The 15,900-nt window shown below is 51.7% G+C and overlaps 1 long non-coding RNA gene across 2 annotated transcripts in view; it reads left to right on the top strand.

The window, feature by feature from the left end:
- The window catches only part of LOC119966525, a 36,740-nt gene extending 21,236 nt beyond the window's left edge, over positions 1-15,504 (top strand). The window contains exons 3-5 of one of the 2 annotated variants that reach the window (XR_005460787.1): positions 1,320-1,371; positions 2,475-2,569; positions 15,429-15,504. This is a non-coding gene — a long non-coding RNA (uncharacterized LOC119966525). Of the gene's footprint in view, positions 1-1,319; positions 2,200-2,474; positions 2,570-15,428 lie in introns of those variants that run through there. The other variant, XR_005460785.1, reaches the window with a different exon arrangement.
- Positions 15,505-15,900: the final 396 nt, after the last annotated feature.

Below are 15,900 nucleotides of genomic sequence, written 5' to 3'. Positions count from 1 at the left end.
TCTTTTACAGTCGAGTCTTTGAGAATGCCACCTTAGTGCTGCCCACCACCTCAGTAACAGTTTTACCTGCAAGCTTTGCTGGTCACTAATATTAATCTGTGATTCTTATGGCTTCTGTCTATCGCTATCACCATCTACAGATGTGAGTTCGGCTCAGTTTGTGTAGAATCTGGGAATAATACAGCCCAGAAGGACGCCATTTGGCCCACCGTGGCTAAGGTCGCTCTTTGAAAGAACCATACAATTCGTTCCACCTTCCCCATATTTTCCTATTCAAGTATCTATCCAAATCCATTCTGAAAGTTAATGAATCTGCTTCCATCACCCTTTCAGGCATTCCAGATCATAACAATTTGCTGCAATAAAAAAAAGATTCTCACCTCCCCTCTGGTTCTTTCCCTCATTACCTTAAATCTGTGTCCTGTGGATACTGAGTCTTCCTGTCACGGAAAACAGCTTCTACCTATCTGCTCTACAAAAATCCCTTTTAATAGGCAGCACGGTGGCACCAGTGGTTAGCACGGTTGCCTCACGGCGCCGAGGTCCCAGGTTCGATCCCGGCTCTGGATCACTGTCCGTGTGGAGTTTGCACATTCTCCTCGTGTTTGTGTGGGTTTCGCCCCCACAACTCAAAAGATGTGCATGGTAAGTGGATTGGCCACGCTAAATTGCCCATCAGTTGTAAAAAATGAATTGGTACTCTAAATTTATTTTTTTTAATCCCTTTTAATTTTGAACATCTCTATTCAGTTTCCCCACACCGTCTCTGCTCCAAGGAGAATAACCTCACCTCTCCCACATAATTGAAGTCCTACGTCCTTGCTATCATTCAGGTAGCACTGAGTCAGTAGGTTGTGGGTTCAAGTCTCACTTTGGCATGTGGGCGTGCAGTTCGGGCTGAGGCTTCAGTGTTGCACTGATGGAGCATTGGAAGTGCTGTCTTTTCGATCAAGTGTTGAGGTCCCTGCTTATTTTCTTTTGGCCTACAATTCAAAGAAGGACAGTGCCCTGATGCAGCAGAAGCAGATGGTCTGGTCCCTCATTCGTTTGCTGTTTATTGGACGCTGAGCACTGTGTTTATCTACAAAGCAGCATTAACTACACTTGAAAAATAATCCATTGCTTGTCAAATGCATTGGCCCAATAATTATAATTGCCAAAAATAATTAGGCCGATCTCATCATTACAAATCTCCTATTCCTCAGTGAAATTGCTTACACCCTAGCTTTTAGTTCCAGGAATAGTTTATTTTGGGTGTACTTCCAATGGGTTTGAGGTTTTCTTAACTTAAGATTGCATTATTGTTTATTTTGTACCAGAAACAAATGCAGCTGAAGACTGTAGTCCATCTGTAACCATGGACGCTGGTGTGTGAGTATCTGCAACAATGCCCTTTAAAAGAGATGTAGCTGGACTTTTATAGACTTTCTGACTCGGGTGAACTTTGTAATTAGTCCAAAGGCATCAGTGACCACCCTTCAAAACTATTTAATTGGCTATAAAGTGCTTTTGAACAGCTATATAAATCTAATTTATTTATTCTGTATCACATTATCTTAAAACAAAATCTGTTTCTGACTCAGGTTTAAATATATTTACAGCTACAAAATATAAACATTTTGGTCCAAAAGTAATCGTCTGTGACTCTTCTTCTTTCTGTTAATTGAGAGGCAGCACAGTTATCTCTGCACTTGGGGTTAGTGGTAGGATACAGTTGCCAACTCTGTTTGGATGTATTCCTCGAGGTTTCATCACATGACCTCAAATCGCCCAGCCCCCACACTCCCACTATTGGTTATTCAACATAGCGTCCCACCTTCCCACAGCCAATTAGAAAGTGAACAGACCTTCACTACCTGACTGGGTGATTCTTAACTTTAGCCAAACGGCTTTTTCTCATCTTCAATGTTGTTTATAATTAAAAGCAACAGTGTCTTCAAAATTGAGAAGATTGCTTGCAGCAGTGCCCTGGAAATCAATTTTTGGAAGCTCCAGGATAATCCTGGAGGGCTGGCAACTTTATATTAGGATGGCGGAGCCTGTGCAATGGCACGGAACTCACAAGCTACTCATGGGTCCTGAGTCGATCCAGTTCCCAATCTGAACCTTTGCACAGGGCCTAGAAGAGAAATGCCACCCTTGAATGCACCATCTCCACTAAGGAATTAACTGCTCTCCCCTTTTACAAGCTCACTTAGGTCCCAGTACGCTGCTATTTCCTGCAACTTGCTTCTATTATGTATGAACCACAGGAATTTCCATGAAAGATTAAAACCATTGCTCAATCATTTTCTAGCATTGTTAGAAAACACAAATAGTTGAGTAAGTTGTGTTTGTATTTGTGGGTGTGAGGAATAAGATATAGCTTTAAGTTTATTTGTGTATAAAGAAAGGGGAAACCTGAGTTTTAGTTTTGCTTTAAAAACTTACCGGCATGTGTGTGGGTTTGTTTGTATAACGTGCATTTTTACCAGCCTTGAAATGATTTACGGAAGTGAAAACAAATGGGAGAAAACTGAGCTGTTGCCAAGCAACGTTGAGGCCACAGGGAAGTCGAACGCACTTTGAGGTCAGTTGGTGATTACGCTTTAAGGTGATGGTGGGAGTTTAAGTCTCTCTCCAGCTGGACATAGTAGCAGATTGCTGAGGAAAATTAGTCTAAGAATCTTAGATTTTCTAAAAATAAATTTAGAGTACCCAATTCATTTTTTCCAATTAAGGGGCAATTTAGCATGGCCAATCCACCTAGCCTGCACATCTTTGGGTTGTGGGGGCGAAACCCACGCAAACACGGGGAGAATGTGCAAACTCCACACGGAAAGTGACCCAGAGCCGGGATCGAACCTGGGACCTCAGCGCCGTGAGACTGCAGTGTAAGAATCTTAGATGAGTTACTCTAAAGTAAAAGTAACAGTGAATGAAATGAAAATCGCTTATTGTCACGAGTAGGCTTCAATGAAGTTACTGTGAAAAGCCCCTAGTCGCCACATTCCGGTGCCTGTCCGGGGAGGCTGGTACGGGAATCGAACTGTGCTGCTGGCTTGTTTGGTCTGCTTTAAAAGCCAGCAATTTAGCTGAGTGAGCTAAACCAGCCCTTCATATTGAGTGAGTTCTGGATCTTGAGGGAGATATCAAGTTGTCAGCCCTCTACGGAAAGAGAGAACTGCAGGGAGCACGTCCAAAAGGAAAAGGAGAAAGGTTCCAAAAAGAACTTTAAGTTAAGTCAAAGGACAAAGATAGAGAGCCTGTGAAGTACCTTGGGTCATTTTATTACCTTAAAGGCACTAAAACATTATTAGTTGTTTCTTCAGACCTTCTTTAAAACCTACCCTTTTTCTAAACTACAATTTTGGCCACTCGTCCTAGTAAATGACTTGGTATCAAAGTTTGTTAATTGCTCCTATGAAGCACATGAGGGATTTTTATGATGTTAAAGGAGCTATGTAAATGCTAATGCTGTTTCTGTTAAGTCAGGTTTATTATGGTGGCCCCTGGACTGCGCCTTTAAATTCACACGGCAGAAGTAAACACTGCTCGATGGTTTTTGATTTTCTTTCACCTCCAGCTCACACAGTTATAGTTTCCAATAATTATTCCCTTGAAAATCTTTGGCTCAGCAAAGTGAGTGCGACACAAGTGCACAAAGGCAGGGGGCAGGATTCACTGCGACGCCGGAATCGTGAAAACCGATTAGGCAGAGAATCGCGAGTGAGCCGAAAATCATAGCCAGTGCCGGGCGCCCGACGTAATGCCTTGCTCTGGTGCCTCAACAGTGGCGTCAATGCATTCTACTCTGCATGGAGAGTAAACACTGTTGGCATATCATGGAGGGGCCCAACCCAGTATTCTCCAGGGCTTCCGTGATGCTCTGCCTCTGGAATTACCGATGACGAGTCCCATTAGTGGTTTTAAAAATCGGGAAACAGGTACCGTGGCTGCTGAGGAGAGAAAGAAGGTAGGACATGTTCCCAGAGGCGCGATGGTGGGCAGCTGGTCCTACCGCTGGCCTGGCTGCCTGGGGAGGGGGAGCATCTGCGAAGGCCAGGGGGGGTAAAGCGAGGGTGGCGGTGGTTGACACAGGGTGACCGGGGTGTCCAGGCATAGACAGCCATTGCCGTGGCCTGCAAGGCAGCTATCATGCTGCACACCCCAGTGACCACCCACTGTGGCCCATGGATATGCATGGATCAGTCGTATAGGTAACCATCAAGGTGACTGTCGCCCTGAACCATTAAACCACAGTGTCCTTCCAGGTACCAAGTGTGGATCTGTCCGGAATCTCGCAGACCTCGGTGCACAAATGCATCTGTGCCATTAGGGAGGCCCAAATGCTCGGTCGGCACAATATATCAAATTTAATGTGGACCGAGCCCACACTGATGCTCAGGAAGTGTGGTTCGCCAGTATCGCCGAGATACCCCAGGTCCTGGGGTATGTCCCCTAAGAGCAACAATCATGACGGGCCAGTCTTCACAAACCGAAAGGGGTTCCACTCGTTGAACGTGCAGCTGGTGTGTGACCATCAGTTGCACATCATGCACATCTGCACCCGATACCCAGGCAGTGTGCACGATGCTTTCATCCTGGCACAATCGATGTTTCCCGACAACTTTGAGGTGCACCCCCGGGTGAGGGGTTGTCTCCTGGGCGACAGGGGTATCTGCTAAAGTCATGGCTGATGACACCTATCCGGAGGCCACAGACCAATGTGGTGATCATGCTGTGACCAGGGGCGTGATCGAGCGATTGTTGAGCATCCTGAAGATGCAGTTCAGGTGCCTGGACTGCTCTGGAGGGACCCTCCAGTATAGCACTAGGTTGGTCTGCCACATTGTGGTGGCCTGCTGCGTCCTACACAACATAGCGCAGCAGAGGGGCGATGTGGTGGAGGAGGGCAAAGAATGCCAGACCTTGTCTGATGAGGAGTATGCAGAGGAGGGCCAGGTTGGGCAGGGCATGGGGTCCGGGCAGGCATGGGAGGTCGCACAACGTGTGCGCCAGGGCGGCTGGGCATTGGATGCTTTAATCGCCTCCAGGGCCACCGATTAGGTGGCCTGGCTGATGCCATAAACATCTCATGCCACCCCAACACCAACCCCCTCCATCAATTGACCACTCTGTCCCATGACCTCCCATCTTACACAACCAGCTGCCCCTCTGCAACCCGCTCCGTGATTCCTACATGCCTTCACTATTGGGCATGGATCTTGAGTTGGCAGTAACAGCGGGTCTGGTCCATGGGATGGTGGATGACGATGACCCGCTCAACGACAAGCTGTGAAGCTCCGCATCATTTGGCAATGTCTGGCTCCTGCCCATGATAGCACTTTTCACCAACCACTATGTGAGCTGGCTATTCCATCTCAGGACCCACCGAACCTTGGGGTGGCAGAGGTGGGGATGGGCTGTGGGGATGGTGGGTTTGGCGAGAGGGATCTTTCCCCCCCCCCCCGGGTTGCTGCTGCTGCTGGCCTTTTTCTACCGTTCTGCAGGAAATCCAGGAATGGTTGCCACCTCCTGAACAACCCCTGCACTGATCCCCTTAGGGCAAATTTCACCCTCTCCAATTTAAGAAACCCTGCCATATCATTGACCCAGGCCTCCACGCCTGGGTTCCTCACATCCTTCCACTGAAGAAGAATCCTCCGCCGGGCTACCAGGGACGCAAAGGCCTCTTTCGCCTCCTGCACTCCTGGCTCCTCTGCAACCCCAAATATTGCGAGTCCCCAGCCTGGATTGACCCTGGATCCTACCACCCTCAACACTGTCCTTGCTACACCCTTCCAAAATTCCCCCAGCGCTGGGCATGCCCAGAACATATGGGCATGGTTTACTGAGCTCCCTGAGCACCTATCCTCGCTCCTGAAGAACCGGCTCATCCTTGTCCTGGTCATGTGAGCCCTATACAGCACCTTAAACTGTATGAGGCTAAGCCTCGCACAAGAAGAGGAGGAGTTCACCCTTTCCAGGGCTTCCGCCCACGTCCCCTCCTCAATCTCCTCACCTAGCTCCTCCTCCCATTTACCCTTCAGCTCCTCCACCGAGGCCTCGTCTACCTCCTGCATCACTTGGTACACTGCCGAGATCCTCCTCTCTCTAACCCACACCCCCGAGAGCACCCTGTTGTGGACCCCACCCGGCAGCAGCAGAGGGAACTCCGCCACCTGCTGCCTGACAAACGCCCTTACCTGCATGTACCTAAAGGTGTTCCCCGGGGGGAGCCCAAACTTCCCTTCCAGCTCACCCAGGCTCGCAAACTTCCCGTCCCTCAACCTCCTAACACCTGCCCTGTGCCAACTCAGGAACCCGCCATCAATTCTCCCCGGGACAAACCGGTGGTTCCCCCGTATCGGGGCCTCCATCAAGCCCCCCACCTCCCCCCTATGCAGTCTCCATTGCCCCCAAATTTTGAGGGTAGCCGCCACCACCGGGCTCGTGGTATACCTCGTTGGATGGAGCGGCAGCGGCGCCGTTACCAGTGCCTCCAGGCTCGTGCCCTCACAGGACGCCATTTCCATCCTCTTCCATGCTGCCACTTCCCCGTCCCTTACCCACTTACGCACTAAACGCAGCCCAATAATACCCACAGAGGTTGGGCAGCGCCAGCCCCCCCCATCCCTGCCCCGCTCCAAGAACACCCTTCTCACACGTGCGCACACACAAACCCCGTAATGCTCCTGTTAACCCGCCTGAAAAAGGCTTTCGGGATAAGGATGGGGAGGCACTGGAACAGGAACAGAAATCTCGGGAGCACCGTCACCTTGACTGATTGCACCCTACCCGCCAGAGACAGCGGCAACATGTACCATCTCTTGAACTCTTCCTCCATTTGCTCCACCAGCCTTGTGAGGTTAAGCTTATGCAAGGCCCCCCAGCCCCTGGCCACCTGGACCCCCAAGTACCTGAAGCTCCTCTCCGCCCTTTTTAGTGGGAGCCTACCAATCCCCTGTAGCCACTGTAGCCACCTAAAATGGACACTGAACTAAACAAAATGGAGAATCGCTAAGACTGCAGGGAAAAACAGTTTAGCCAAGGCAGCAGCCTGCAAACACTCATTAGTATTTTGCAAGCAGCAAAACTAGTTTCTGGCCAGGTGGAAGATCTCAAACCAAAGGTGATAATGGCAGAATGCTTTACATACTAATGAGGCAGTCCAGATCTAGGCACACACAATGGCAACATTTGGGTTTGAATAAGATACTTTAAGTGGATGTCCAGACAGAGCGGCACCAGAAGTATCCACTATAGAAACCGCCCCCGCCATCAAGAGAGACCCTCACATTGGAGGAATTCAAAAGATATCGATTGGGAGCGATCCAATCGATACCTGAAGGTAAAGCCCGCCCAGGAAAAGGCAAGGACATTGGGGACTCCTATAAAAGATAGACCCCCACCCATGGTCCTGTCTGTTGTTTCGTGCTCCGGCTTTGACCAAGAACTTCGAATTGTATCCTGACTCCAGCCGTTGAGCACCAGCCGCCGAACCGTAAGTGCCAATACGACGCTCGCTACGCGAACCAAGCTCTATAGACCCCCAGTGACCAGCACGCTTTCTGAAGGTTGCAGACCAAGTCCGGAACGAAGGCCTCGCTCCCTGACCTTGCCTGTTCCTGTTTAGTTAAGTATTCTGATTGCTTAGTTTAGTCATAGCTTAGTCCCTTAGCGTGTGCATGCGTATTTATTATAATTGTATAATAAATATTGATCGTTTGGAACTTACTAATCGGTGTATCGTTTTATTACTTTGAACCTGACCTTGGAATATTTGTGAGGTGTCTATACGGCATCTGGCGACTCCTGAGCTGAAAAATACATACACAGAGCCTAGTAGTGTTAAGCACACGGCCTTTAAACGGAGGCAAGTTAATACACTCCAATAAACGCGTTTTACACCCATAGCAAAACGTGCAACACCCCCCTCCTGGTCCCCCGGGTGTACAACGAACAGCTCGCTCTTCCCCAAGTTGAGCTTGTACCCCGAGAAATCCCCAAATTCCCAGAGAATCCTCATCACCTCCGGCATTCCCACCTCCGGGTCCGCCACATACAACAATAGGTCATCCGCATACAGCGACACTCAGTGCTCCTCCCCACCCCGCACCAGCCCCCTCCAGTTCCTCGACTCCCTCGGCGCCATAGCCAGGGGTTCAATTGCCAGCGCAAAAAAGCAGGGGGGACAAGGGACACCCCTGCCTCGTCCCTCGGTATAACTGAAAATACTCCGACCTCCTCCTATTCGTGGCCACGCTCGCCATCGGGGCCTCATATAACAGCCTCACCCAGCTGACAAACCTCTCCCCAAACCCGAATCTTTCAAGCATCTCCCACAAGTACCCCCACTCAACCCTATCAAAGGCCTTCTCCGCGTCCAACGCCACCACTATCTCCACCTCCCCTTCTACCGCCGGCATCATTGTAACATTCAAGAGCCTCCGTATGTTAGTGTTCAGCTGCCTCCACTTCACGAACCCTGTTTGATCTTCATGGATAACCTGCGGCACACAGTCCTCTATCCTCGTGGCTAAAATCTTCGCCAACAGCTTGGCGTCTACATTTAAGAGTGAGATCGGCCTGTATGACCCACACTGCAGGGGATCCTTGTCCCGCTTAAGGATCAAGGAAATCAGCGCCCGAGACATCGTCGGTGGCAGAGTCCCCCCTTCCCTTGCCTCGTTGAAGGTCCTAATCAACAAGGGGCCCAACAGGTCTGCATACATCTTATAGAATTCGACCGGGAACCCATCCGGCCCCGGCGCCTTCCACGACTGCATGCTCCCTATCCCTTTGACCAGCTCCTCCAGCTCAACCGGTGCCCCCAGTCCCTCCACCTGTCCCTCCTCCACCCTCGGGAATCTCAGCCAGTCCAAAAAGCGCCCCCCCCCCCCCTCCGCTGGGGGTTCTAATACAATGACCGATACAGTTCGTCATAAAAGTCCCTGAAGACCCCATTAATGTCTACCCCCCTGCGCACCACATTTCCTCCCCTATCCTTAACTCCACCAATCTCCCTGGCCGCATCCCCCTTACGGAGCTGGTGCGCCAGCATCCTGCTCGCCTTCTCCCCATTTTCATAAACCGCTCCCTGTGCCTTCCTCCACTGAGCTTCCCACTTTCTGGTGGTTAGCAAGTCGAACTCAGCCTGGAGACTACGCCGCTCCCTCAGCAATCCCTCCTCCGGAGCCTCCGCGTATCTCCTGTCCACCCTCACCATCTCCCCCACCAGTCTCTCCCTCTCTCTCGGCTCTCTCCTCTCCCTGTGGGCTCGAATGGAGATCAACTCCCCCCTAACCACCGCCTTCACGCCTCCCAGACCGTCCTCACTCGGACCTCCCCATTGTCATTGATCTCCAGGTACCTCTCAATGCATCCTCAAACCCGTCCCCCCACCTCCTCATCCGCCAGCAGCCCCACCTCCAAGCGCCAAAGCGGGCGCTGGTCTCTCTCCTCCCCCAGCTCGAGGTCCACCCAGTGCGGGGCATGGTCAGAAATGGCTATTGCCGAATACTCAGCATCCTCCACCCTCGCAATCAGCACCCTACTCATAATGAAAAAATCAATCCGGGAATAGGCCTTATGCACATGGGAGAGGTATGAAAATTCCCTGGCCCTCGGCCTCGCAAACCTCCATGGATCCACCCCTCCCATCTGGTCCATACACCCCCTCAACACTGGATCGATCCAGCGGCGGATCCAGCACCGTGTTGAAATCCCCCCCCCATTATCAGGCCCCCTGCCTCCAAATCTGGAATCCGGACCAACATGCGCCGCATGAAACCCACATCATCCCAATTCGGGGCGTATACATTGACCAGCACCACCCGCTCCCCTTGCAGCTTGCCGCTTACCATCACATACCTCCCGCCGCTGTCTGCCACCACATTCGACGCCTCAAACGACACCTTCTTCCCCACCAGGATCGCCACCCCCCTGATTTTTTGCATCCAGCCCCGAATGAAACACTTGGCCTACCCTTCCTCAATCTAACCTGATCCGGCACCTTCAGGTGCGTCTCCTGAAGCATGGCCACATCTGCCTTCAGCCCCTTCAGGTGCGCAAACACGCGAGCCCGTTTGACCGGCCCATTCAGTCCCCTCACATTCCAGGTCATCAGCTGGATCAGAGGGCTACCTGCCCCCCTCCCCCGACGACTAGCCATTACCCTTCCTCAGTCCGCTACCTGCCCGCGACCCCGCTGAGCCCGTTCCCCACGGCGACAGACCCTCATCCCGACCCCCTATACCTGCTCCAGCTCCTCTCGGCCATTCCAGCAGCAACCTGGTACCCCCCCCCCAATCCCCCCCCCATTCCCCCCACCTCCCCCCCAAGCCTCCCCCCCCCCCAAGCTAGCGCTCCCCCTATCTGCGTAAACCCTCCATTGTACTTCCGTAAGTCAGCCGACTCCTACTGACCCTGGCTGCTCCCGCCACCCCAATGACCCTCCCCAGTGCAACACAACCCCCGTGCCCCCCCCCCCCCCCAGTGCCGACCCCGCCCACTGCTCCTCCAGCGCGGGAGAGAAGCCTGCGCTTCCATACCGAGCCCCCCCCCCGACCCAACACGTGGGAAAAGACGGGCACATGACCCAACAGGACCGCGAACCACTCCCAAACTCTCAACCAGTGAAAAAAAAAACAGATGTGACAAAACGCCCAAGTAAACAGATAACAGTCCCAAAAAAGCGAAAAAGCAGAACAGCAAAAAGACATCATCGAATAGAACCGATAAAAGCGAAAGGATACCAAGGAGGACAAAGCCTCCGGGCTGTGTACACCGTTCCCCAGCCCCCAGTCCTCAGTTCAAGTCCAGCTTCTCTGCCTGGACGAAAGCCCAGGCCTCCTCCAGAGTGTCAAAGTAGAGCTGGCGGTCTTTATAAGTGACCCAGAGGCGTGCCGGCTGTAACAGGCCAAACTTTTTTTTAAATAAATTTAGATTACCCGATTATTTTTTCCAATTAAGGGGGCAATTTAGCGTGTCCAATCCACCTAACCTGCACATTTTTGGGTTGTGGGGGCGAAACCCACGCAGACACGGGGAGAATGTGCAAACTCCACACGGACAGTGACCCAGAGCCGGGATCGAACCTGGGACCTCAGCGCCGTGAGGCAGCTGTGCTAACCACTAGGCCACCGTGCTGCCCTGTAGCAGGCCAAACTTGACCCCCTTCTTGTGGAGCACTGCCGTCGTCCGATTAAAAGCAGCCCTTCTCTTTGCCACGTCCGCACTCCAGTCCTGGTATATCCTGACCTCCGCATTCTCCCACTTGCTACTCCTCTCCTTCTTCGCCCATCTCAGCACACACTTACGGTCGACGAAGCGGTGAAAACGGACCAGCACCGCCCCAGGCGGCTCGTTTGGCTTGGGTTTCCTCCGATGGGCACCCTCCAGCTCCAAGGGTCCCTGGAACGACCCGCGCCCATTAGTGAGTTCAGCATCATAGTCACATAGGCCCCCAAATCTGAACCTTCCAGCCCCTCTGGGAGGCCTAGAATCCGCAGGTTCTTCCGACGGGCGCGGTTCTCTATCTCCTCCATCCTTGCTGACCACTTCTTGTGAAGCGCCTCGTGCGACTCCACCTTCACAGCCAGGCCCAGGAGTTCGTCCTTGCTCTCCGAGGCTTTTTGCCGAAGCTCTCGGATCTCCGCACCCTGAGCCGTCTGGGTCACCATGAGCTTGTCCAGGGAGGCCTTAAATGGCTCCAGAATCTCTGCCTTCAGCTCCTTAAAGGAGCGCTGAAGCAGCTCCTGCTGCTCCTGCGGCCACTGCTGTCACGCTGCTGATTCTCCGCCTGCCGTTCTTGCCTTTCCTGCCTCGCACCTTTCTCTGCTCCAAAGCCGAGTTTCTGACCGCTCCGCTCCTGGTCCAGGCCATCCAACATCGGAGAATCTTAGAGGAAGTGTTCCCACACGGGCAAAAATCCAACCAGTACCGCTGCGGGCCCTTAAAAGAGCCAAAAAGACCAAAAATAGCGGAAGCTACAGAATGTGCGGCTTAGCTCCGCATCACCGCAACCGGAAGTCGCACAGGTATTTATTTTGCACATAACAGGTGAACAACACTATAAAGGTTTGTGCCCTACGTGCCAGTCCGTGCTGCACCTATGCCAACTTAACTGCCGTCTAACTATCTGGCCTCACGGGCCTGAAGGGTACATCTAGGTGGATCTCCAGGCGGTACATCAGTAGTGGAAGTGGCGTTACAATTTCCGCCCTGTAACATGGGTCCATTTTGGCAGCTGTCCACTGAAGCGACTGGGCCTGGATGTGCCCGGCAGTTGATTGGGAGTTCCAGGTGGAATGGTGCCACCCTGTTCCACCCACTGCCCACTAGATGCGTGAGAGACAGGAGGGGAGAGTTTCCAATAGTTTCCCCACCACTGAGGTTAGACTGACTGGCCTGTAGTTTGCTGGTTTATCCCTTCCTCCCTTCTTGAATAATGGTACCACATTGGCTTTCTATAGTCCTCCGGCACCTCTCCTGTGGCCAGAGAGGGAATGAAAATTATTGCCGGTGCCCCTGCTATTGCCTCAGGGGCTGTGGTCTTCTGGCAGCCCCCCCCCCCCCCCGCGGAAGTGACCGGCACAAGCACCATTACCTCCTCCTCTCCCAGAGTGCCCGATGGCCCTCAGGCTACTCTGCGGGACGGGGTTGTGACCGGAGCAAACCTCTGGTGCTCTCCCGCCACCTGGCACCGCCAGTCCTGGCGACGCTCTCTCGTCACAACCAGGGTCTCCATGCTCGTGGCCATGGAACACAAGGACTGGGCTACCTCCATCTGGGACTGTGCCACATCACTCAGTGACTGTACCATCTCCCTCCGGGACTGGCACAGGTCAGCCAGTGCCTGGGCAATGCCGATGACACTTTCAGCCACAACCCATTGTGTCCGGGCCAAGCTCTGGACCATCACTGCAATGTCCAAGTGGCCCTAGTACATAGCTGCCTGTGAGAGGGCAGCCCTGCCGTGTGCCTCAGCCACCACCCGCACAGAGTGCGCCAGGCCTTGGACATCCTGGCCCATGGCCGATACCTTCGCCTTCAAGACCTCCACCGCGGACACCATCCATGTGGTGTTGGCCTGGGTGGCACGTATGATCAGCACCACCTCTGCCCCTACATGTGATTGGACTCCTCCAACTGAACCTGCAAGCACTGGATGGTTGCTGACAGCCCCACTTGTAGTCCCCGGCTCTGTATCTGCATCTCCATTAACGATGGAACCACCCTTTCCAGAAGCCTGTGAATCGTCTGGACAGCAGCTAGTTCCTCATGTCGGGCTGCCCTCCGACCATCTGCCTCAGGAGTTCCTAGCTCCACCTGATGTACCACGTGTGTGGTGCGCACTAGATAGTGCCCCAGGAACCTCTTCACTAAAATGCTCAACCGAGGTTCGTGTCTGTGGGATGGTGCAGAGTGATGGGAAGCCAGTTTTGTCCCGGGACTGGTGCTCCGGGATGTCTCGGGCTGGTGTTTGGGGGTTTGCATCACTGTCTATTGCCTCCTCATCCTTGGAACCTGCTTGGAATTTGGGTCAGGGGCGGGGGTTGCCAGAAATGCCTGCCTCGTCTCCAGGTGATCCTGCAAGGCAAATGACGCATGATTGGATTATGGGTTGGGGTGACAGACTTTCCAACTGGGTTCTCAGGATATCACTGAGGAGCAGATTTACAAGTCTGGAAGGCTGAAGCTAATTCCATTCTCTGCTACATGTGGACCCAGCTAAAATGACCTAATTGGACACACAGGAGTATCAATGGAATTGCGACAATGCTGAGGAGACCAAGACAATGACCTTCTGTTCTGTAAACACAGGATTACACCCTGTGTTTCATGTCTCATTCGGAGGGCAGCACGGTAGCATTGTGGATAGCATAATTGCTTCACAGCTCCAGGGTCCCAGGCTCGATTCTGGCTTGGGTCACTGTCTGTGCGGAGTCTGCACATCCTCCCCGTGTGTGCGTGGGTTTCCTCTGGGTGCTCCGGTTTCCTCCCACAGTCCAAAGATGTGCGGGTTAGGTGGATTGGCCATGATAAAATTGCCCTTAGTATCTAAAATTGCCCTCAGTGTTGGGTGGGGTTACTGGATTATGGGGATAGGGTGGAGGTGTTGACCTTGGGTAGGGTGTTCTTTCCAAGAGCCGGTGCAGACACAATGGGCCGAATGTCCTCCTTTTGCACTATACATTCTATGATCTATGTTACTGGTAATTCATTCAATAAAAGCTTGACATGTGTGAATTCTGGTGGTTTTTTGCCAAAATGTTTGACTATCTCTTTCAGAAATGAATCTGCAGTTTTTATTTCAACCTTATAGACATAGAATTTACAGTGCAGAAGGAGGCCATTTGGCCCATCGAGTCTGCACCGGCTCCTGGTAAGAGCACCCTACCCAAGGCTAACACCTCCACCCTATCCCCATAACCCAGTAACCCCACCCAACACTAAGGGCAATTTTGGACACTAAGGGCAATTTATCATTGCCAATCCACCTAACCTGCACATTTTTGGACTGTGGGAGGAAAGCGGAGCACCCGGAGGAAACCCACGCACACACGGGGAGGATGTGCAGACTCCGCACAGACAGTGACCCAAGCTGGAATCGAACCTGGGACCCTGGAGCTGTGAAGCGATTGTGCTATCCACAATGCTACTGTGCTGTGAATGTATACACAGGGAATCATGGGGTTTGATATTTTGATCTACAGATGAGCAATGCTCTGTACCAGGAGCACCCGTCCTGTGCAATGGGTAAGCTGTGTAATAACATGCAGAGGGTATTTCCGATATATGAAAGAAAGTGCTGAAAAAACTTAGCAGGTCTGGCAGCACTTTTAGCGAGAAAAACAGCGAATGTTTCAAATTCAACATGACTGTTCTTTGGAAGGGTGGCACGGTGGCGCAGTGGTTACCACTGCTGCCTCGTAGTGCTGAGGACCCGGGTTCGATCCCAGCCCTGGGTCTCTATCCATGTGGAGTTTACACCTTCTCCCCGTGCCTGTGTGGGTCTCACCCCCACAACCCAAAAAGATGTGCAGGGCAGGTGAATTGGCCACGCTAAATTGTCCCTTAATTGGAAAAAAAGATTTGGATACTTAAAAAAAAATTTTTAAGACTCTTCTTTGGAAATAAGAGCCATATCAGACTCAGAACATTAGCTCTTGTTGCTCTCTCCAGAGATACTACCAGAACTACTGAGGTTTTCCAGCACTGTGTTTTTAATCTCACTTCTCCAGCATCTGCAATATTGTACTTTTATTTTGAGGGGTTTTCCTAAGTTTTATTTAAAGAAAGAATGACGTGAATGTATTTTGTAAGGGTCCTTTCTGTTCCTTCTTGTTTATTCCTTGTTTATTCCCTTATTTCCCTTTCTTTTATTTTGCTGATCCATTTTTTGAACCATGGATGCTTAATGGACCTGTTTAATGTTTAAGGGAAAACAGCGGGCTTTAAATCAAACAAGCAGATTCCAGAAGGCTGTGCTGTTTTTGACTGGTGATTGGAGATTGACTGGCCTCATTGATTTTTTTTTTTTTTAAATTTAGAGTACCCAATTATTTTTTCCAATTAAGGGGCAATTTAGCATGGCCAATCCACCTATCCTGCACATCTTTTGGGTTGTGGGAGTGAAACCCACGCAGACACGGGGAGAATGTGCAAACTCCTCACAGACAGTGACCCAGGGCCGGGATTCGAACCCAGGTCCTCAGCGCCGTAGGCAGCAATGCTAACCACTGTGCCACCGTGCTGCCCTACTGGCCTCATTGATGACCCGGACCTGGATTGATGTGGCTGATGGCCAATGAATGGGTCCTAAAGACTGTGACCTGCCCGATAACAGGTAGTGATTTGATCTGATCCCACTGGAATGTTCTCAGCGGCAGGAGGTTCTATTTTGGCTTCACT

Source organism: Scyliorhinus canicula, chromosome 1, assembly GCF_902713615.1.
Source record: "Scyliorhinus canicula chromosome 1, sScyCan1.1, whole genome shotgun sequence".
NCBI lineage: Eukaryota > Metazoa > Chordata > Chondrichthyes > Carcharhiniformes > Scyliorhinidae > Scyliorhinus > Scyliorhinus canicula.
Note: the sequence above shows the minus strand (reverse complement) of the source record. Positions and strands in the feature narration are given on the sequence as shown.